At 44.3% G+C, this 24,438-nt stretch overlaps 1 protein-coding gene across 5 annotated transcripts in view; it reads left to right on the forward strand.

Moving 5' to 3' along the window:
• P2RY6 (pyrimidinergic receptor P2Y6) overlaps nucleotides 1-24,438 on the forward strand; it is a 514,342-nt gene that overhangs the window by 223,371 nt on the left and 266,533 nt on the right. The window contains exon 1 of one of the 5 annotated variants that reach the window (XM_069640105.1): nucleotides 21,867-22,255. The exons of the other annotated variants lie outside the window; for them this stretch is intronic. The gene's annotated coding sequence lies outside the window, so the exon portion shown is untranslated. Of the gene's footprint in view, nucleotides 1-21,866; nucleotides 22,256-24,438 lie in introns of those variants that run through there. 5 annotated transcript variants of the gene reach the window in all.

A 24,438-nucleotide genomic window follows, 5' to 3' on the forward strand; every position in this document is an offset into this window, starting at 1 on the left:
GGTTAGATGTGTTCTTCTTCATCTATCTCAGTTTTTTAATGTACTTTATCTAGGTAATCCCTACTCTTCCTCATCTCAGTATTTCTTACAAGGATGAGATCGCCTATTTTACAGCAATACATATAGGTATTGGGATGTGCAGAGGTCGGTGTATAGTCGGAGTATAAGGGAGGTAGCTGTGGAGGGTGGAAATACTGCATTCTCTCATAATAGTTGTTGCTGGTTGCATAGGGGTTTTCCCTTCCAATGAGATCCTCCTGCTGAGTACCACCCCCAGGGAGACTATTGGGTTGCCGCCTCACCTTCCTGGCCTCATGGGAAGGTGCTCCCCCCCCCTTAGGAGCCATGTCAATACTTTGGGATTTGTCACAGTGTGTTTGGGGTACCTGTGTGTGTATGTCATGAGCAGGTCATGGAACGGGGGGGTGTCGACTGGGCATAGGGGAGGGAACAGGGTTTGCGAGGGTGCCCCCACATGGGAAACAAAGGGGAATGTGGAGTGGAAAGGGAATGATGTTTCCCCACAGCACCAAGACCGGGCACGGGCTTCGATGAATCGGCCTGCGGGGAAACATCATAGATTCACTTTTTGCAGACCATCTTTTCAATGCCTATACCAAAGCAAAAACAATTGGCTGTGCTGATGCTTTTTTCCATGTGATTGCTTGCATCCATGGCACACTATCAGGCACCACTCTAACTCAGTGGCAATGGATCACTAATTGGTGAGTTCTAATTGTTGGCGCCTATAACCTAGTAACTGACAGGTGGGTATTTCTGGTACGTGCTGGAGGTCAGGTACCTAAGGGGAAGGCATTGATTGTGATAGGTGCTTATTGGGGGCTGTCATGGGTTTTGACCCATGTTGAATCAATAGACTGGGTAGATGTGGGAATGAGCTGTCGCCGCCCATTATTCTATCCCAGAACAAACTAAATCAATAGACTGGGTGGATGTGGGGATGAGCTATCGCCGCCCACATTCACGACAGAATAGGAGAACTGCGCAGTTGGCACGGGACCACTCCAAAGATACAACCTTCTTGTGGGGAATTCATTTTCTTAATCCCAAAAATGGTTGCATTACCAGTACTCACCACTATCAGAAAGCCGGCGTTTTAAAACCACCAGACTTTTGTGTAAAACTGAACAAATGAAACAAAACCAGACCAAGGAAAGACTTGCTAAGAGGTGGATACAATGTAAAACTATATTCTGAAATGACTTGAAGGAAGTAATTATTTAATGTATATGTAAAAATTGTCAGTTTGATTTGAATGTAGAAAACTGGGAACAAAAAGTGACATTTAGCTGAAACCTGGCTTAATGAAACTGAATTCTGCCTGACAACTACCCCCGACAGGAGTTGATACTGGATCAACAGCTGTGTTCCCAGGCCTGGCTGCCAGGCCTGGCTGCATCCTGAGGTCACATGACCCTGTTGATTAGATTAGGGGTGGAGCAGCTGGGGACTACAGGGAGTTGAACAAAGGCCTGTCCTGGACTCAGGAAAATGTTATATTCGGGGGGCGTAAAGTGGCTTCCTCTTAGGGGAAACTGGGAGGGGCAGTGCCTCTGCTAGCAGCTGAGCTTGAGGGAAGTGGATAAACCAGTTATTTCACCATGTGATGTGGGAAGCCACACCCCTTTTTGACCAGGGCATAATTTTAAAAAGATAGATAACTCAAAGTGCGGACTTGTCAGAATTATATAAGTAATACCATTATTTTTGTGATTTTTCTGTGAACTTTTTGAGATGCGTTAGGACCCTGTGGTGTATTCTGGGGGGTTGCTATCAGAAAATAGGGTCTCACTCCAAATGTCTGCATGTTAAAAATCTGACACTTCATCAATTAATGTCCATACTCCTTGCGCACATGTGTGTAAATTTGGGTAAATGTCCGATTTTGCAAAACCAGTTAAAAAGCGCAAAATGTTGTCATTTTTGAATGCAAGCCCCCAGGAAGATCAGAGGCGGACAAGCATGGACCATAAGGAATATATAATGTGCACATGTAATTTCAACAAATTGTATATCTGGGAAGGATGCATTTGAATCAAATATAGATTTGTGGGCAAACTGACCAGGGGAGGATCCTCTGACCCATAAAACCTACAGCATCACTCTGACTCACATTTCATTCCCCCAATCATGGGAGAGGGAAGAATTGGTCCAATGACAAGTAGAGAGGGGCAGACTTCGCTAGGCCCAGGCACACACCCATTTTCAAAACACATAAAAAGAGACTGCTGGGACAGGTAGAGACATTCAAATCCAGTTGCTGCGGAGCGTTTTGCCGGACCACACAACATCCAGACGATACCAGTTCCAGACTGACTCCAGCTACATACTTCAGAACCTAGAACTTATACTTTAGAACCTGAATCAGAGGCCTAAAACCACAAGCTGAGTTCTCTGCAGCAGGCCTCAAATCATTGCAAGCTACTCACAGCCGGGCGAGCTGCTTGAATCCCTTGCCAAGAACTTTTGCCAGGACCAGTGCAGAGATCCAGGAGCCGTGCAGAGACCGCTGTATCCGGACAGACCAGACCAGAGATCCAGAGTGACCCAGACCACTGTGAGCAGAACCAGAGAGCTGACCCAGATCACTGTGAAGTGCTGAGACCAGAACCGGAGTCCAGTCCAAAACCTGACCAGATCCGTGGCGAGGCCTATTTCAAATTTACATTGTGAGTACCTAGCAGAACTGTGCAGAACCAACCTCTTAGTTAAAATAATCTAATCCAAACTATTTTAACCTAAGTAGAACAGCCTCCTAGAAATCGTGTCATCTGTCATTTGTAAAGCTGCACAACTGTCACCTGTCAATTCTGAAGCTGCAAGCTGTCACCTGTCATTTTGAGTTTACTTTAAATCCGAAAAACTACCTTTATTTAATTGTCCGTATCTCTGGAACCGTTTGGGATAGGAACGAAAATTCCTCTGAAAGCTTAGAATCTCAGCCTTGCAACGAACCTAGAACCGACTTGCTACTCCTTATACTTTTGCCGTAATCATGATTCACGCACTCGCGAATTTTACCGCGATTTGCGATTTGGTTAAAAATCCAGCCACGTGTAACCATCAGCAGTCATTTCTTTCCTTGCTAAAAATTCGTTTGCCTCTTAATCACCATCTCTGAATCATTGCTAAAGTGAACCTGAACTCATCCCAAGTATCTCTCACTCACCCTGAACCTCCTAAAGGGAATTAAAAGCATTTTCAGCATATTTCTCACTTCATTGCCACCACATTCAAAGCACTTGGGCCTGTGTTTTAAAACTCATACCGGTTTTCTCTAAGATTGCTGGGGGGTACTAAATTTCGTATTGTGTTTGATTGCATTCCTGAGAACTGTGTGCTCCTCTTTCCATCTACTTCCATGTCTTACATTGCATAGGGGAGGGGGGTGAATTACCAGAGAAAAAGTGATTATATTATCTTTTGCTAAAATCATCTCAAGTATTTCTGTACTGCATTTTATTCCTCATTGCTTTTCCCTTGAAATCATAAAAGTATTTTTGCTACTTGATCCATCCTATACTAACTCCTCATTGATTATAAAGAAGTGTGCTAGTGTCAGATTACCCATTGTTGATTAACATTATATTTATAAGGGCGATATCGATTATTAATTTATTATAAAAGTGTGGTATCTATATTTTGTCTTATTTCTCAAATAAACCTTTTAAACTTGCAAAACAGAACTACTTCTTGGCTCAGTGGGGTCAGGGGGATTCTAAGAGAGGGGTGTTATATAGGGGTAGTCATCCAGAACTCATGAACTGGACATAAAGATATATCAATAAGGGTTTCCATTCAGTATCCCAGACTAGGCATTGACTTAGCTGCAGTGTTGAATTTAATCTTCTTACAGGGCCTACTGACGTGCGTGGCATTGTTGTTTGCTTATGATGGTTAGGCCCAGAAGAGTTGTACACTATTATTAAGGTGCTCATTATTAGGTACATTAGAGGTTAGGTGAATGAATGCGTGGCCAATCTACATGGTACAGCTCTGTGCATGAATCCCAACTGGTGGATGCAGGAGACGGTGCATAAGCAACTCAGAAAAGATACATTTTATTCCTGTAAGAAGGGTGGATGCCCTGAGGGTGGTTCAACATCGGTTGCAGGTTCCTTAACTGTGGTAGTCAATGATAGCTGGGCACCGACACTTAAGCACTTACACCCAGTTCTGTGTTTTCCAGCACTATGCACCCGAATTGCACCCTGCTTTTGGTGTAAATTGTAGATTCTGGTGAAATGCCGTATTTTGCATGCAGGGGCCTGCAGTCAGGAATCTGGGAGCTAACAAACACTAGTCTCTGTCCATTAAAGACCTGGTGCTCACAATCGGATTATAAAGCCAGGTGGAAATGAACTAAACTTCGTATTTCTGGCTTGCTTTTTATTTTATATTTTGTGAAGGCGAAACGGTTGAGCGGAAATTATTTGAAAAGGTGCCTGTCTCGGTCGTGCTGTGCACGCGCAGACCCGCACAGACACTGTATGCTCTTTCCTCAGCTCCTTCTGTGCATTCTTCAATCCCCACTTCCGGTCTCGGATTGACATTATTACCCACAGGCCTCGACCGCTTTTCCTCTCTGGTTCTGGTGAAATCCCAACCATCTCGTTTTGTCTGTGACTGATCGCTTCTGCGGTAAAAAAAAATGTTGGGGGAAACATATGTGCAACACATTAGATGCAGTAAATGACAGCATGCTGCGCTCACAACGCCTGATGAGGAAAGTGCAGCACTGGTGGAGATCTCCATGTTGTGCGGCAGGAAGCATCGCGATAACAACAACAATCTTTGCCTTCTGAAAGATTTGTTTGAAGCTCTTCCCATGATAGATCCCGCCATCTAATGCGGGAGGCCCCCCGAAAAATGCTGTTTTTCTGATGGTTAAAAAGTTGATTGTAACTGTTTTCGTTGTTTTTTTTTTATTGTGAATTAAATAAAAATGAGCTATTACACAGATATTTATTTTAGTGTTTTTGTTTTTTTCGTCCCGTTTAGAAAATACATTTAATCACCAAGATTTATAAGTTATAACAACCTACTCATTTTTCATAACCAAACATGAAATACTGTTAAGGATTAAAATGAGAGCTATATTTCTGAGCCAGTATCCTCCCAAATTCACAGAGTAGCAATTCCTAGGTGGGATGGGGCAGAGTGCAACAAAGCCATGGAAATATCTAGGCGAAAACTGAATAAAGCAGTGGCCAATTTCTAGGTGGGAAGGCTGTGAAACAACATGTTCAATAACAGAGATATTATTTGGAGTCCAGGCTAGCTGGGATATCGTTTGGGAAGAGGTTTTGAAGGCACGTCATTGAGCTGAAGGGGGCCCAGACTTAGGTGAATGATGCCCTTATGGCAATGGAGCGGGATCTGCCGGCCACTCGTGTTAGGCTCATTACCAGCTGACCATCGCGATACCTACACATTAGACTTGCTGTGGCGAAGTAAGACATCAAAACATGTAGAAACACCATAAAAGATTTAGCTGGAAATCGATTTTGTATATGCACTTTAAATACATTTGTCAAAATAAAACACACATATATATACAGTCTACATGCATTTATGGAAAGAATAAAATATTTCCATTGTAATTGTTACTTGTACATTTTTATTTAAAATTCGTATCCTCTATTTGTTAATTTGCAGTATGTTAACAATGACACTCCTTTCTTGTATCGTTAATATTTTGGTACTTTTAAAAAATGTTATTTTCTGTGCATATGATTTTATATATACCTTAAACATAAAAAGATGAAACAATGCATGCATATCACACATATTTAAATTCACATTAAAATTCATTGTTATACAAAAAATGTAATCCATTGTTGAAAATGAAGAGCAAGAAGTCAATTGTATAGTCCTGCAGGCAAATAACATTCCCTCTCAAAAACCAAGATTACAATGGGCCTCATTAGGACCCAGGCGGTAAGGGGTTTACGGCGGCGTAAACAGCGCCGACCCTTACCGCCTGATTCCGAGGTCCCTTAGCGCCATGGAGGATTTAACACCTGCTTTTAGCAGGTGTTAAAATCCATGGCGCTAAGGGACCTTGTTGTTAATTACGCCACCGTAATTTACGGTGGCGTAATTAACGCCTTCCCCACTCCCATTATGCCCTATGGGGCAAAAATGGAAATGGGGAAGGGTAAATGGGGATTGGGGACTTACCGCCCCGCCAACCTCGGAATGGGGCGGTAAATCCGCCAACCACCATGGCGTAAACGTAGTTTACCATGGTGGTAAAGGTACGACCCAGGCGGTAACTTACCGCCTGGGTCGTAATGAGGCCCAATGTATCCATCAACCGATTCCTTTTTTTCCAAAAACCAGACAAGGGCAAAATTCGTAGTTTGGGAACACCCCCACAATAGATTTTCTCCCAAAACATCAGAATGAAGCATTTACCAACGCATTGCAGAACATTATTAAGTGTCTAAGAAATTCCAAAACACAAAATCTACAAAGCGCCTCTTCTGGGGAGAGGGGTGCTTTAATCGTGGCACATTGAAGTAGTCCTGTATTCAATGAATTAAAACAAATTTTCATTATCATCCTCCTCAAAGTTGGAGAAGGGGATTTACATAAGTACATATTCCTTTCACCAATTTTCTTGCATTCATTTTGCAAAAAAGCATAACGTTTGAAAGTAATAACAGTATTACAGGTGTCACACCAATCGTGCCTTATCAAAAGATATTTTGCATGACCAATATTTTCAAATAAGGGCGAAAGCGTCATGCCTCTTTCAAGCAGATAGGCTGCAAAATTGTTTACAAAAGGAGGTATGGCGCACCCCGAACAAACTCTTGCCAATCCACTCATACAAGTTGTTGTCTGTGGGGAACAGTACGTTCGTACAAAGCATTAATTTCTTCCACAAAAGGTGGAAGTTCAATGGCTTGAGCCCGACTCAAAGCAAATTATTACAAAGCAAATTATTACTGAAGGTATGAACGAAGGTAACCCTAATACTTTCATCCAGAGTAAACCTTCTAGCTTGGAAAGATCATAATGGTCCAAGAGTTGATGATTCTCACATCCATAAAGGAGTGCTAAAATCACCTTCCTCTAATAAAATTAAATTACAAGAATGATTGAAAATGTCCATTATCGATAGGTTATATAAGTAATTTGCGCTCTAAGATGAGTTATCTTTTTCTTCAAAATAGTCAGGAGCCTTAATCGTAAGGAGAATGATGTGATGGTTATGCCTAGATAATAATAATAATTGTAATAATAATTTAGCATTTATATAGCGATACGAACCCTCATGCATCTGAGCACTGCTTATTATTACCCACAGTGTGTGGTGCTCATTTATCGACCTCGGAAGGATGAAAGGCTGAGTTTGGCCCTGCCAGATTCCGAACCTGCATTGGAAGGATCTGCACGGATGTCAAAGCGAGCGCTCTACTCACTGTGCTATCTGACTAGATATTTTAATTCATCAGTACATTCCAAATTTTTCTTATCAACCAACAATCCATGTGCACCCATGTTTCTAGCTTTGTTTCTCCATAGGTGAATGATTTTGGATTCATTGATATTTTATAACTAAATCGTTTTTTGCAGTGAGTGGAATTCTGAAAAGCGACCAAAAGGCGTTGTTGACAAAGAAGTATACAGTCGAGCAAGATGGCATCGTCTGCATACATCTTACAATGCATTTTTACCTGGTTAACCTTAGGGGAAACAAAGATTGCTTGCTCAAGTCCCTTGCCCATGTCAGCCGTGTAAAGATTGAAAAGGTGTGGCTCAAGGATGCAACCTTGCTGTAACCCGCTAAAGGTGGCAATGGGCTGAAATAGTTCCCTGGAGATTTAGTCTGACTTGGAGATTAGTATCAGTCTGTAAAAAAAATTGGGATATTGTAAGAGGATTCAATTCAACACTACAGCTAAGTCAACGCCTAGTCTATAATACTGAATGAAAACCCTTATTGATATATCTTAATGTCCAGTTCATGCGTTCTGGATGACTACCCCTATATAACACCCCTCTCTTGGAATCCTCCTGACCCCACTGAGCCAATAAGTAGTTCTGTTTTGCAAGTTAAAAGGTTTAATTGATAGTTTAAACAATAGGTATATATATCACACTTTAGAATAAATTAATAATTGAATAGCACACTTAATCTGATATGATAAAGATTAACAACGGAGAATCTGGCACTAGCACACTTCTTGATAATCACTAAGGAGTTGACATGAAATGGATAAGATAGCAACAATACTTTTATGGTTTCAAATGGATGCAATGTGGAATGAAATGCAGTACAGAAAATAACTTGATAGGATTTCAGCAAAGACAATGTAATCACTTTCTTGGACAATTCACCCCCCCTTTTATGCAATGCAAGGAAATGGAAGGAAGGCACACAATTCTCAGAAATGCAATTCAAATGTAATTCAGTTCACCCAGCAACTTAGACTACAGAAGTTGAAAACACAGGCCCAAATGCTTTTAAATGAGCTGGCAATGAAGAAAAAAATATGCTAAAATGCTTTTAATTCCCTCTAGAGGTTTAGGGTGAGTGGTATCTAGTTAATATTAGTCCAGGCTCACTCTAGCAGTGATGCAGGGATAGTTTTTATGAGGCAAACGATTTTTTCAGAGGAAAGCAAAAGCAGCTATCTTTTTGCAAGTGGAGAAATTTTCAAATCGCGGCAAAATTCGCGAATGCGTTTTTCACGATTACGGCAAAACTATAGGGAATCGGTTCTAGGTCCGTTGAAAAGCCACGATTCTAAGCTTTCTGAGGAAAGTTACTGCAAGTCTCTAGCACAAACGGTTACGGAGATATGAGCAATTAAATAAAGGTCGTTTTTCGGATTTGAAATTTTAAAGTTCAAAAAGACAAGTGCAGCTTGCAACTAGAAAATGACAAGTGACAGCTTTACAAATGACAGGTGACAGTTAGGAGACAGTTCTACTTAGATTAAAATAGGATTGAATTATATTATTTTAACTAAGAGATTGGTTCTGCACAGTTTTCTAGGTACTCACACTATATTCTTGAGTGAAATGGGCCTCGCCACGGATCTGGTCAGGTTTTAGACTGGACTCTGGTCTCTGCACTTCACAGTGATCTGGGTCAGCTCTCTCTGGTTCTGCTAACAGGTCAGCTCTACTCTGCTGGTCTGGTCTGGGTCTCTGAAGGTTGATGGAGGTAAAGTATGGATTTTCCCGGCAGAGCTTCCAGCTGCAAATGGATTTGAAGCTCCCTATCTGTCCTGTCTCTCTGCTTTTATGTGTTTTTAAAATGGGTGTGTGTGAGCAGCATCACTAGCCAGCCCCTCTCCACTTATCATTGGCCAAGCTTTCATTTCTCCCCTGATTGGGGGAGCTAAGTTGTGTCAGAGTGATGTCATTTTACAGCCTGCAGAAAGTCCACTCCTCCTGTCAACTTGCACACAAATCTAGATTTGAACCAAATACATATTTCATAGCTACACAGTGGTTTGAAATTACATGCACCCATCACATATCACAGGAGGTATCCCCTGTTCCAACTCTGCTCTTCCTGGGGGCTTGCATTCAGAAATGGCAATATTTTGCACTTTTTAACTGGTTAGCAATACCGGACATTACCCCAAATTTACACACATGTGCGCAAGGAGTATGGACATTAGTTGATGAAGTGTCAGATTTTTCACATGCACACATTTTGAGTAATATCCTCTTTTCCGCTAAAACCCCCCTGAACATGCCACCGGTTCTAAAAACCTCTTAAAATGTGGACAGAAAAATCACAAGAATTATGGTGTCATTTATAAAATTTTCACATGTCCGTACTATGAGTTATCCATCTTTTTAGAGTTATGTTCTGGCCCCAAAGGGGTGTGGTTTTCCCCCAGCACAAGGTTGAATTTCTGGTTTTTCCAGTTCTGCCAAGCCAGCTTGCTCTCACAGGCAGTGCCCCTCCTTTGTCCTTCCAGGAGGAAGCTACATTTACGACATCTGCAATAAACCATCTGCCTGGGTCAGGACAGGGCTTTGTTCAGAGCTCCTGTATTCTGTGGGGGCTCCCCTTAATTCAATTATCAGAGAGATGGCATATCCTTAGTGTGGCCAGCAAAAGGCAGATAGGCCTGGGAACACAGCTGTGACTCAAGTTTCACTCCTGATGGGGGTAGTTGCCAGGCAAAATTGGAATCTCTTTAAGCCAGTTTTTAGCTACATGTCATTTCTGTTCCCCAGTTTAAGTCAAGACATTTTTTTACATATGCAGCTGGGATGCTGATTCTAAGTTTAAAACTATGACATTTAAACAATTGCAACCTATGTGACACTCAAAGTAGGTCACTCATTTCTTTTAAACATTTAGATTTGTAGTGTCTTTCAGTCCAAATTTACTTAAACTGCTGAAATCCACAGCTCAGCCAGTCTTGCTATAAACCTTCAAGTCACTTCAGAATATAACTTTACATTGGATCCACCTCTCAGTAAGTCTTTCTTTGGCTTGCTTTGGGTTCATTTATTCAGTTTTCTACAAAATCTGGTGGTTTTAAAACGCTGGCTTTTGGATAGTGGTGAGTACTGGTACTGCACCCCTTTTTGGGATTTAAGAAAATGAATTCCCAACAGTTATGGGTTTGCTTTTGGCAATCAGCATTGCCATTCCCAATGGTTTCAGACTACTGTATGGGTAGTCCAATGGTGATTTTAGGCAGTGTCCTTCTGTGCCCATAACATCGGCAAAAATGAGTGGCAGCCTATTCTTCATGCATTTCCCTGTGCATTTTCTGGGAAGCTCTGGCCATCATGATGTTTTCCATGTCAGTGCTGCACAGTTTTGAGGTAGGGCTCGGATGCATGGGTAAATACATCCCACAATATTTAGAAGATGGAAATGGATATCCCAACTTTTTTAACTTTGCCCAAAGAATGTTTCTATTTACGGTATCAAATGCCAGTGATAATTCGGTAATAGCATCCACGCTGTGAAGTGTGAGGTATCCAAAATTAAGCGCTGTATTTTAAATGTGTGGCTTTCCAAATTCACTAAATGGAAATATCTTAGGAGGCCACTTTATAAGAGGTTGTAGTGCAAAGTTAAGGCATAAAGCATTAGACAAAGGTGGTATAACAAAATTGCATATAATTGGCAGCCCATGTCAATGTACATGGCCTGATAGCAAATTCAGTCTTGCAAGCCATGCCCTGATGAATGTACTTCGCCACGACTGGGAGAGTGGCCGGATTGGTGGAGTTTTTACAAAAAAAACAATACTTGTGGCAGGGCTATATTGTGTGGCCCTGCTACTCTTAAAAGGGGCATTATATGCTGAAATCACAGAGCAGAAAGAATGGGGCACAGAAACATAAAATGGGCAGTGGTTTGCTCCCCAAAATGGCATAAAGGGCAAATGCATGAGTCTCCCACAACCCGAGATTTTGTTTATGTAGCGACCCTCAGAGCTCCTAACCTAAAGCCCAAATAAAGGGCTTGTGCAAAAGGCGAGCTGACTTTATCAAGGACACTTTCATATCCAATGGCCAAATAACAAGGTCCCAATTTCAATGCACAACTCTCCTCCACCATTTTAGTCCTTGTGTAGCAAACCATGGCCCTTTTTTACTGTAGCAATAGCAATTCTGCTCACACACTCGGGATAAATCCACAATGCAGATTTGTTAAGCACAAAAAGCGTGTCCTTAATGTGCTTCACCCAGGGGATGCTCGACCCCCGGTAAAGCTCTGGACTTGGTAAAGAGCTTCCCTATATTTCACGAGGCCTTCATTATTATGGAGGTGCAACCAATACAGCTGGGAACGAAACTTTGATGCATCAGCAATGGGAGGTATGTCAGGCTCCAACTGTAGTAAGGTGCTTATGGTACCCTGTGGTAACATAAGGAGGTTTTTAAGAAAATTGTTTTCAACCACCGAAATTATTTTGGTGCATGAGCAGCCCCATTTCTCAGCCCCAAACAATGTATAAGTGCATGCTTGTTTTTTATATAATTCGAGGGCAGGGGAAATGGCACCCCTTATGTGCCTATTGGAGAAGGCCTTCATGGCCCCACTATACTTTTCCAGTGTAAGACAGGGTTTATTTAGTTGAGCAGTCCACCGACCAGTCTCGTGGAGCCTGATCCATAGATACTCATGAAAGGAAACCTGATTTAACCTATTATCCCATACTCAGACCTCTAAAGTTTGGTGTTTTGCAAATTTGGGCTTGAAGTCAATAGATTTCGTTTTAGCTACATTTAATAGCAGTCTTAGATCTTCACATTTCTTCAAAAACACAACTAACATAACCCTCAAGCCCTGGGGCGAGGTGGACATAACTTACTGTATGGAAAGGGTAAACATTGATGTAAATGGTAAAGCTACGTAGCTCTTAAATGATCATCTATTGTCAACTTGGTAAGGGGTATCGCCATATCTCCCGACAATTTATAATAATTTCCTCAGGGCAATATCCACAAGTATTTAACTCCGTATATCACAATTAAATAGTCGGCCGTGTGATTGAATACAATTTTTTTATGTCTTGCTCCCCATGGCTCTGAGGGATATGGCTTGTTTCACATATAGGGAGGAGAGATAGGAAGATCATACAGGGTCTAGGGAAAACATACAGTAATTTAGTTGATCAACCTAATAATCTAACTAAGAATGAGAAAAGCACATCAACTTAATTGGAAGAGACTCCTAGTCTTGCTGTGAAACCAATGGACCCAGGGCAGTATTTCTCTACTCTCTATAGGGAAACATGGTGAGATTTACCAAATTAGTAACTGCAAAGATCAGTAAGAATTTTTCAATGGAGATACTATCATAGAGACTGGCTTTGGAATCCTAAAACAGAAGGCTTAGAAGAATGTGTTGTCTCTACGAAAGACATTTCTATTTTTGAATGCAAAGATCCCCATCACCCAGCCTTCTATATCTTGCCTTAATGACATGGTGATGGATAGACCCTGCTAGTAACCTGATCATCGTCAATTTAGTTGAGCATCTGGAGATGGACCCTGTTCCTGATCTTCCAGGAACACTGTTATCACTCATTCTATGGGTATTGCACAAGAGAAGTCAGTAAGAGTAGTAGAAACTGCCTTATATGAATGGCCTAAACCTCATCAGTTAACTTCTTAGTTTATTAACAACCTTACAGATACGGTAGTGAAGAGCTATGTCTCTACAATGGTACATTAAACCTATCTGTAAAAGAAAGGAAAGTGGTGGAGCATTTGCACCGCGCTAGCTAATCTCTGTACGGCAGATCTAGAAATGTATCACAACAGCCCCTTTTCCAATAACATCTGCCTGCGGCAGCTGCAAATGTAGCGTTCACCATGAACTGGCGATCATCAGAAACCGGCTCCCTTCTTGGATCTTTCAATCTGTGATGGCCAAGACCATTTATATACAAACCACTATCGCAAAAGTGCAGACCGAAATGCTCTCCTAAGTTATGATCGTTAGCATCCAAGAATGGAATGGGATATGCCTTCAGTTTCATGGTATCTGCCTTTCTTGGGAATAACAGTCAAATGTGTGAAATTGATTAGCTCACAACATGTTTTTTGCAGATTATATTTAATACGGTTGAGAAGAAATGATAAGTATAATTTACTTTACTGAACAAAGCATAACCTAGTGTTCAAAGGAGCATTGGGAGATAAAATGCTTTAGAAAAAATGTAGGATGTCTACCTTTTTTCATACACTTGATAATATTCAAAATCTCATCAGGAATATTCAAATTAATTTCTGGCTTGAGGAAGGCTGGGTACATAATTTGAAGATACCATGTTGCTCAAAGTAGTTGTCAGAAGAGCCATATTAGTGTGTACTTCCTAAATATGTCCCACTAAATGTAATTCATTACGAAGTGTGAATTAATCCAAACAATCATAATTATTGTATGTTATATGCTGCACATTATGATTTATTGATGTGTGTCATAAATCTAGGTATGCGATCCAATGTATTAGTTTATGATTTGTAAATATTTGAATGAATGGTTATTGAATTTATCTACGCTTTTGGTTTTGTGTAAATTGCAATGATTTGTGCACTTTTTGAGAAACTGTATTTTTGATATTGAAAGTAACATATTTTGTAATTTATAAAAGTAACTGTTTTACGGACAATCCTTGTTAGTGCATTAGTGTTTGATAATTGGTTTAGCCTAGATGGTCCATGTACCAGCACATTAATATGTTGATGAATGTATTTGAAAAAAAAAACAAAATGTAAAATATTCCCTAGGGAATAATTTTCGTAAACTTGAGATATATCACCTCGGATTGCCACTGAGGATTAGTGGCTAATTCTCTCCCTGAATATTACATTTACCATCTGTACAAGTGGCCTATAGCAATAAAAAGGGATTCTGCCTCCACAGGACACCACCAAAGCGGCCCCTTGGTGCAGTCCTATGCGGCATCATTGATCAGGCTGAGAGAGACGCTAGTCACTGTAAACTGCAACTTCTAAGCAGGGTCGGACTGGAGCATGAAGTTGTCTCGGGCACCAATGAAAAAGGCTATTCATTCCTTTCATGACAGGCTGTTTCAATAATACCCATGAGGTCGTTTTTTGGTCAAATATGATGCCAATTCTGCAATTTAAAGAATATTTATTCAGCAACAATGGTCAAAGCTACTAGCCACATAGTCAAGTAACATATCAAACTGGCCCACAATGGCCATAAAAGTGGCCCACTCTGACCAGAAAGCTGGCCCACACTTGCATTTTTCATTTTTGGTTCAGCGTTGGGTCTATTACCCTGTAGGCCAGTCCGAGCCTGCTTCTAAGGGCCACCTGGGCATTTGTCAGCTTCTCATTAAGCTATAAAGTCAGCGGTTTACGGTATGCTGCAAGGTTTCTGCAAATTATTAGATGCCCATTTGTGGTAGAAAATTGTAGAGATTATTCTCGATGCTCCCAAGAAGGCCCTACCTCCCACTTTAACTACTGATGACTTAGTTGTAACCCTTGCCGTGTCTTTAAGCATCTGGTGCTGGTGGATCAAGTGAAGCTATTAATGACTAATCTGATTGAAGGCCCACCCTGCATAACATGGTCATGCAGTCATTCTAAAGCACTAAGTTTGCATTGCCAGGCACATACACACTTTCTGACCCACTCCAATTCACAGGACGCAAGACGTTGACTTTCAATGGCAATACTTGCCAATGATCCGTACTTGAACTGCCAATGAGGTCAGGAGCTGTATTTTGTGTGTGCCGTATCACATTAGTACCCAGGCATACCATCGCAGCACATGGCATATCATGGTAGGGCCTGGTTTTAAAGTTTCAAAACCAAAAGGGGGGAAATGGTGGCGTACCAGGGTCTATGACGGTGTTGCCTCTACTGCAGTGTAGTGTTGTTTGAAGAGGCCACAGTTGGCCAAAGCATGACATGATTAAAAGTGCTGTTGGGGTGGCACTACCGCTCTCTAATTTAGTGCCAAAAAAACGGTCACAATTTGTTAAACACAGATTTCTGTTCATTTTCTAGAATTATGGTTGCAGAAAATAGTCTCATGTTTAATTTCTGCTGCAGTAACTTAGTATCTTCTGGTTTGGTGAATTAGATTGCAGTGCGGAAGCCTAAGGCTTTGCCATCATTTTAATACATTATAGATGACATGCATAATGCGGGACGGGGCATACTGGCAAGGGCAGGGGAGTAACCAGTGTGGCAGGACTGGAGTGGGGAACTATGGAAAAAGTTGTGTTTTGGGGGGTTATTTATCAGGGAAATTGCTTTCTTCCAATATTTTGTCAAAGAAGGTAGCAAGACCTAACTAACTACTTTAATGGGATTCTACGCCCCACTCCGATAACACCACTACAGCGTAGAGCTCTTGCAGCTGGTGCATTTGTAAAGTGGAGGGGTTTAAATGTTTGCCCTGAATTTAACTGAGTGAGCGCCCCAATCTCAGAAGAATTGGATAACAAAGTAGAACGTTCACTCCGTTCAGCAGGACAGGACGTGAAACACTCCAATAGATACCAGGTCACAGACAGTACACATGAACATTGAGGCCAGTGTTGATGCTGCCTGTGAAATAAAATGGGAGGTCTCTCAACAATATATGCCAGCATTGCCCCACTTTCATGCAGATTTTGCCAAGCCAGATCATGAGATCTGTACCCCTTTCATGATTTGTGTTTCCAAAGAAAGTAATGAGGCATTCCTCATGTCAGCACACCCCATAATACATATCTTCATCTGCCAGTGCCTAAAAAGGCCTGTGTCAACAATACATGCCGGAGCTGCCCACCTTGTGTGGTGCTAGGGCCCAAATCAAACCCTGCAGCCTGGCACAATTTGTTTTTGCTGTCCCCAGTTGTGTGTCATGCTGTTCTCAGTTGCCACAAACTGGGCACCCAAACACATACATGTCTTTACACACAAACACATTTAAGCAACCACACATGCAAACACATTTTAAAACATATATTTTTTCTTTGTTATGAGCCTAAAAGTCAGGATTGGTTAATTATTTCACAACAGACATTGGCCAACTTGAGATCTCTTTAAACTGCCATACGCACCTCAAGTTCAAGACAAGTTTGACTGTAGCCTTGCCGGTAAAACACCTGCCGCCAAACTTGCCATTTTATTCTGGCACCCGCAAATTGGCAATTACTGGGCCATTACGGCCCCACCGGACGCGGTAATTGCCCATTCACGGGTGCCGGGAAAAAAATGCTCCCGATTGGAGGAATGGGGAGATCGGATGCACCGGCAAAATGCAGAATGGTGCCAGTGCATCCGACTTGCTCTGCTTGTGGGTGCTGGTACACCCACCAGGCCAGTCCTGGTGGGCGGGAAGGCACCTGCGAGCAGAACTCGTAGTTTGCCGGTCCAGTAACAGCAGTACCGGCAAGCTTACTGGTACCATTGATACCGGACCTGCAAACTTATAATGAGGCACACCCAAGAAGGGTCTATGTGATAATCCCATCTACTTGTAGTCATTATTTGACAACGGTATGCATCGCAAATAGAACATTTGCACATCAAACAATCATCTGTGTCAGTTAGGGCAGTGGTCTTCAAAATATTTTATGCAAAGCTCCCATTTGCAAAATATTTTTGGAATTTGGTTGACCTGATAAGTGAGGTCGCTACGGACACAGTTTTACAGAACCCAGCTCCACCCATGGTTAGAGGGAGGTAGCTGTGAGCAGGTAGCATGCCAAGTGGTAGAGCATCCATGCACCTATATATCAATCCCAAGTCTCCACAGAGAGTGAAATGGGGATGGTCCCATGAATTCAAAACGGGGCATTTCTTTTGTAAGTGCTATTAGTCCAATAACAATAATACTATCAAAAGCAGGGTGAGATGTTTGCGTGTGTGCAGCCTCTTGTTTTGTGCCTCCATTTAATTCTCTCCCTGTCTTTCCCACCTTTTCTGTCTCTCCCACCTATTCTGTCTCTCCCGCCTATTCTGTCTCCCACCTAATCCCTCTTTCATTGTCTCGACTTCCTGTTTCCTTTCTGTCCTATTCTGTATCTTCTTCCTTTTTTTCGCTCCCAGCTTTTCTGCTGTCCTAGTCTGTCCTTTCCATTCTGTCGCTCCATTCTGGTCTGTGTCTCCCTTCTAGTATGTACCCCCCACCTAGTCTGTGTTTCCCTCCATTTTGTGTCTCCCTCTTTTTTTGCCCAAGTCTGTCCTTCACATTCAGTCTCTCCCACCTAGTCTGTCTCACCCTCCTGTTTTGTATCTCCCTCTTATTCTGCCCTATCCGGTCACTGCCTACTTGTCTGTCTCTCCTTTGCATACTCTGTCTCTGTTTCCCTCCTAGTCTAAATATTTCTCTCCCTCTTAGTCTGTCCCCTACTATTCTGACAGTCCTCTTCCTTATCATGTCTCTCCCTCCTGTCATGTCTCTCAGTTCTTGCCATGTCGTTCACATGTCTCTCAGCTCCTGTCACGTCTCTCCCTTCCTCTTACCTGGAGTGACCACTACCTGATCACTTTTGAAATCCTGCCCCTCAGTGTGTCCCATTCCCCCTTGAGCAACAAGGTGATGGGGCGATGCCATTCAGTTTCTCTCTGTGGTAGAAAAACTTGAATCTTGCCTCCTTGTTTGTTTGTTTACTTGTAGCACTCACCAGACCTGAAGGTATCAGGGCGCGAACACAAGAATACTTTAAGCTTACATACGAGTTACAAGGTTACATAGTCACGGAGCAGAGCAACAGGTCAGTACAACAATACAACATATAATACATATTCAGTTACAAGTATGTAACCACAGCTGAAGTCCGTCAGATCTAAGTTACAGGGAAAGTACAAGGAGTAGCTGGTCATGCTGGAGTTACTGATTGTTTTCTTTAAGCCATTTGATGATATTTAATCGAAAGTGTGGGTAAGATTGATCAGTCCTTAGTGTGGGTAATATTGATCAGTCCTTAAAACTTACATCGGACTGCCTTAAAAATGCAGCCGAGCATTTAGATCTGTTAATAGCTAAATGCCTTTCTGATTCTGTCTCATTGCGAGACTTAAGGCTACAAAACAGAACGTAAGGCACCCTAAGGATGAGGCTAGTCAGCTGGCCCAGGCAGCCATCTATTCTTGTCACTCTCACTGTCATGCCTTCCTTTGTCTTGTAATATTTGTTCACACCTGCTCTTCTCCTATCTAAACCGAATTCCGCGTCACTCCCCACTGGTCTCTTGCATCCTCCTTTTTTCCTCCCGTTCTGCCTTTTCTACTGTGGCTCCCACTCTTCCTCTCTCACTTGCGTATCCTGTGAGTGTCCATTCCTGTTTTGTACTCATTTTCTTCCCCTTGCCCCCTTTCCATTCTGTGCCATTCTCCCTCCCTCTGGATGGCCAGCTGTACTTTCTCCTGTCCCCGCTTTCTTCTGCTCGCTTGGTCGGGAGTAGCAGATAACACGGTGCCCTCCTTCATCCCTGCTGACAAAGGAAATAAACACAGCCTGCAATTTCTTTCATGCTGTGTTTTTTCTTTGAAAGGTGGACATATGCCGACACCGCAGAGCGGCTTATTGGTATTCAAGCTGTGGGTCTCGTACCCCCTGGTATGGCGCCTTGCTCAATCAGAGGCCGCGCCCCACAGCCTAATGAACACTGAGTTAAGGAGATATGAGATTTTTGAGAGGAGAGGTCTACCCCTGCATTGTTTGTTATGTCACCTGCAAGGGGCCCCACCACCGCTGGCAAATGGGCCGGCTCTTGCCGGGCCCGAGATCCGGCATCAGACGCCTCCCCAGATCACAGACCCAGCCTACCTCAGCCCTGGCCTTAGAGGTGGGCAAGCCCGAGAGGCTCAGGCCAGCCCCTCATCTCGGGACAGTGCCTGCCCAAAGCAGAGGCCGGCCACAAGCCCCTCCAGCTGCCTGCAACCTCCTTTAAAAAAAGGAAACACACTCCTGAAGTGCCAACCGCACAACAGGAGTGTGTTGGCCTGACTTGCAGCCTGTCCCGGCCGCCTGACTTCCTCTCACCCCAGCCACTCATTGATTGGCTGGGACTAGACAACAGGAAGTCAGGCAGCCAGAACGGACACGAAGTCTGGTGAGCGTGCTACTGTTATGCAGTGACACAGTGACGAATGAAAAGGTAAATGCATTTATTTTGCCCCTTGTACCACTTTTCTCGGCCCTCAGCCCACTCTCACTCCTTTTCTCGGCCCTCAGTCCCCTCGCACCCCATTTCTCAGCCTCCAGACCCCCCCACACCTCTTTTCTAGGACCCTAGCCCCCTCTCAGTCCTTTTCTCAGTCCCAAACCCCCTCAAACCTCTTTCCTGGGACCCGTGCACCTCTTTTCTCAGACCACAGGCCCTTTGTGCCACTTTTATCAGCCCCCTGCCCCCTCTTACCCCTTTTCTCAGCCTCCAGCCCTCTCACACCACATTTCTCAGCCCCCTAATACCCCATTTCTTGGCCTCCAGCCCCCCGCCCCTCTTTTCTAGGCCCCTGTGCACCTTTTTCCTAGAACCCCAGCCCCCTTGCCTCTCTTTTCTAGGACCCCAGGCCCCTAGCACCTCTTTTCTAGGACCTCAGCCCCCTTATACCTCTTTTCTTGGGCCCCAGCCCCCTCCTACTCCTTTTCTCTGCCCCCAGGCCACTCTCCCTCCTTTCCTTGGTCCCCAGCCCCCTTCACCCCCATTACTCAGCACCCAGCCCCTTGAACCTCTTTTCTCAGCCCAGCCCTCTCGCTCTACTTTTCTAGGCCCCCCAGCCCCCTTGCACCTCTTTTCTCTGCCCCCAGACCCTTGCACCTCTTTTTGCAGCCCTCAGCCCACTCGCACCTCTTTTCTAGGACACTAATCCCCTTGCGCCTCTTTTCAAAGACCCCACACACCTCTTTTCTAGACCCCAGATCCCTCCAACTCCTTTCTTTAGCACCCCATTTCTCAGCCCCAATCCCGTGACACCTCTTTTCTCGGCCCTCAGGTGCCTTTTCTCATCCGCATTTTGTCCTGTTTATGGCAGCCCTGAAGGTGAGCCGGTCCATTCAATATAGAGGGGCTTGCAGCAATTTAATTAAACTGCTGCCCAGTGGATTAGGTGGGATGCTTAATCGAGGGGGGGGGGCTCTCATTAGGGGACATTGCATAAGTGTGTGTGTACTTAGGCTACACCCTTTAACAAGAGCCCCCCATCACCAGTTGCATTTCGGGGTTGTTGAAGTTAGGTAAGCTGGTGGGCACTGTCGTTATTAACTTCTAGGCTCCCCAGCCCCCTTGCACCTCGAGTAAAGAGTCATCACGCATCATGAAGCCTCGTTCAAAAGGCTTCATGCTGCTTGATGCCTCTTTACTCAGAAACCAAAGGAGAAACTGGCCATCCAGCACTCCTCCTGTTTCGGAGTTCAGGGTCATCTGGCAGCCGTGCAGCCGAAGCAGCGGTTACACTGGTTGTCTGCAGATGTTAGTACTTCTGAAGTACTGACACCTGCAGGCAGTCCGTTTAACTGTGCAGCGCTCAGCTACACGGCTGCCCGAGGTGTTGGCATAGCTGGGGCTAGTCGGGGTGGACCCCGACAGGGCCCCGGCTCAGGAACCCTTTCTGGAGACTGCCGGGGCCCACTAAAAGCCCTGCAGCTGCCCAATAACGGCATTGTTAAAGACGCTTGCAAAAACTTAGCAGCCCTGGACTGCAGACGGATGAAGGGCCAGGAAACGTTCTCCCAGTCACAGCGCTCTCCTGACGCCCCAGCAGCTGGGCGGTTTTGCCGGGACCGTCCCAGTATTTGGTGCTATGTCCCCCTTTCTCAAGATTATGTTCAATTGGAAACTGCAGTGGTCCCGGTTTTTGGTAATCCGTCTTCATAGCTGGCAGGCAGGAATGCACAATCTCGCACAGAATAAATGCTGACATTGACAATTTAAGATAGTGTTAGTTTGTGTTAAATTAATTATAACATGTATTTCTTTGAACAGTAACACTTAAAACGCCTTCTCCTCCAAACGATTCTAAAGTGTAGTAGTGCCTTGACAGCCACTTTCAAGAGTTAGTCCTACTTTTATGTTAGTTTCCCTGTCCCGGTTTTTTACGTTTTAAATCTGGTCACCCTACTGCTGGGGGCAGCTTGCCCCCCTGGCCCTGCACGGCACGCTGCGAGGTAAGGGTCCCTGGACAGCATGCAGTCCGTCTGGAGGACTCTGTTTGTGTTGCTCTTCCCGTCATGGGCGCGAGACGGGGGTCGATGCCGGGTGCTACCCTCCATTACTGGAATCCTGCACCAGCGCTAAATAAACAGCTCGGCTCCTGCGGATCTTGCCTCGGTGAAACAATGGGTAGATGTGTACAGCTGAAAACAGCCTTCTTTCCCATGAATCACTTCCTCTCCCCTCGAGGTCACCCTGATAACACGCCACTGGTGTCTGGTCTGGCCCACGCTCTGTTGCCCGCTCTGGAAAACCGCAATACGCAGTGCACCTGCTACTGCACCCGATAAAAGGTCAGCGTGCCCTCCTGCACCTATGTCATGAAAGGAACCGCGGATGGGCACAGAATGAGAGGATCCCGAAGTGTGAAATAAGCGCCACCACCGTGGGAACCGTACCAAGGGCAGGGCGGGTAATGGACTGGCAGATGGGAAAACTCCCCTGAAAGCGGCAGGAAGCTCGGTGGGTCATGGACTCGGGTGCTAATGGAGTGAAGCGCCTGCTCGCGGATGAACAAAGAGGCGCTTTCTCCCGTCCAGGCCACGAAGGAGAAACACATCTGGAGGGTCCCTGGGTCGAGGCTGAAGCATCGGGTAAGAAAACAGAAATAACTCACAGGAGAAAAGCCTTGTGCTGACAGTGTTATGCGTTGAAGGCTCCAAGAAAGAGGATTCGATGGAGATGAAGTGGAGGGCGCGAGCCACTCGAAGCATGTTATATGCCTCCAGGGGTTGTTTCCATGTACGATGTAAAGGAAGATTTGGAAACATTTCAAATATTTTGCATGCACGAAGTATAATTTCTTCATATTTTTCCAGCTTCTTTCCAGCTTCTTGCTGATCCTGGGTCTATTTTTGTGGTTGTCTGATGTACAATCTGGAACGAAACTTGAGCTTTACACATACCTACACAATATTGACAAAATGTGGCATTCACCTGCGTAAATTGTACATGATGAGTAGCGCTCTCTGTAATACAGATACAGAAAGAAACAAGTTGCTTCCCACTTTATTTTTAAACACCAGGATATGAGTCTCTCCTGTGTCTCTCTTAGTGTTAACTTGAACATTCTACCTTCATTGGGTGGAATGTTCTAATAGCAATTAGCACCCTGATGGGGGGAGCAAGCCAATCAGGTGGCTAGGAACACTGACTGAAACCAGCGATCTCAGCACGTATTCCAAGCCGCCTGGCGGCTGGTTCCACCAGCTGCCATATTAACCCCACCCTCCGTCTCCTGTTTTCTGTCTTACCTAATTTCGGCAGCATCGAGTGCCGCCACCACAGCCGCTCCTTCCTCTCTGCTCCCGACGGCCGTCATGGAAAGGAAAGGAGGGGATTTACATGGCAGCCATCTTTGAACAGTCTTTTCATTCCATAAGTCCTGTTCATGGAAGAAAAATACTTTCAATTAGTGGGTGCTAATGGCATTAAGCACCCGTTCCACGGGCTGCAACGGGTCGTAACGTCCCGGGGCCCTTGTTATAGGTCCTTGCTCCGCTCAGGCCTATAACTCGGGCTGCCTATCTGTTACAACCTGTTCCAGCCCTTGGAATGGGTGCTTAACGTCACATACCGCCCCCTCCTCATGCCATTAATAGGTGGCATAAGTGTATAAGTGTTGCACAAACTAATGTTTTGCTTCCTGCCTTGTGATCAATGGATAACACAGTGGGTTTAGTTTTCGGTGAGACCCGAAGGTCTCCGAGGTACACTGTTGACAGATCTACTCCTCCTCTGATTTTTAGTTTTGCCTGTCTCGATTTCTTTAAGTCTCCACCTTGTTGTCGATGAGCCAGCACTTTGTTCCTCACTGTGAGTAGGTCATCTTTGAGGGTGAAAATTTTGTCAAGTTGTGTGTAGTAATGTTGTTTTGTTTTCAAAGCCAACTGTCCCTGCTTGGGTAACCATGATGAGCCCGATTGTCTAAAGGCAGTCGGGATATGGATGGACCAGAATTGGCTAAAGTTAAATGGTGATAAAACAGAGGTACTGTTGGTATGATGCCCCCGCAACCCTCTACTGTGGACTCCTGCTTTTTGGCCTCTTTCCCAAGGCCCTCTACCTGGTCCAGTCAGTAAAGTAAAGAATGTAGGGGTTATCCTCTCCGCCTCTTTGTCTATGCCTAACCAGGTTACGGCCGTGTGTCAGTCCACCCATCATCAGATCCGGGCTCTCAAGAGGGTCATGCCTATGATCCCCGAAGCCCTTCGCCCTTCTGTGGTGGCTGCACTAGTCCTCTCACGGTTGGACTATTGTAATTCACTGTACCTGGCACAACCGATCAGTCTTATCCACCGTCTTCAGCGTATGCAGAATCTTGCAGCCAGGTTAGCCACTGGCTCTCCCTATGGGTCCCACATCACGCCAGTGTTACGCCAACTTCATTGGCTTCCGGTGAAGCAGTGAATTCATTTCAAGTCATTGTGCATTGTCCACCGGGCAATTCACAGTCAGGGAGCCAAATTCTTACAGTCTTAATTCGTTGGATATGTTCTGGATCTCCGTTCCACTACTTCTAACCGTCTTATTGTTCCTAGAGCTAACTGGGAAAGGCTTGGCGGCAGAGCGTTTTCCACTGCCGTGCCCAAACTTTAGAACACCCTCCCCCCGCTACTTAAAGCCACCGCGGACCACCTTAGTTTTAGAAGAGCTTTGAAAACTAACCTATTCTAACCTTCGGCTCCTCCTTTGGTCTCTCTTCGACCAAGCAGTTCTCCTTCTTAGCGCCAATATGCCTTTGGGCGACCGTGCGCTCTATAAATTGTAATAACAT

This window comes from Ambystoma mexicanum, chromosome 7q (genome assembly GCF_040938575.1).
Source record: "Ambystoma mexicanum isolate Mex_15411 chromosome 7q, UKY_AmexF1_1, whole genome shotgun sequence".
Lineage (NCBI taxonomy): Eukaryota > Metazoa > Chordata > Amphibia > Caudata > Ambystomatidae > Ambystoma > Ambystoma mexicanum.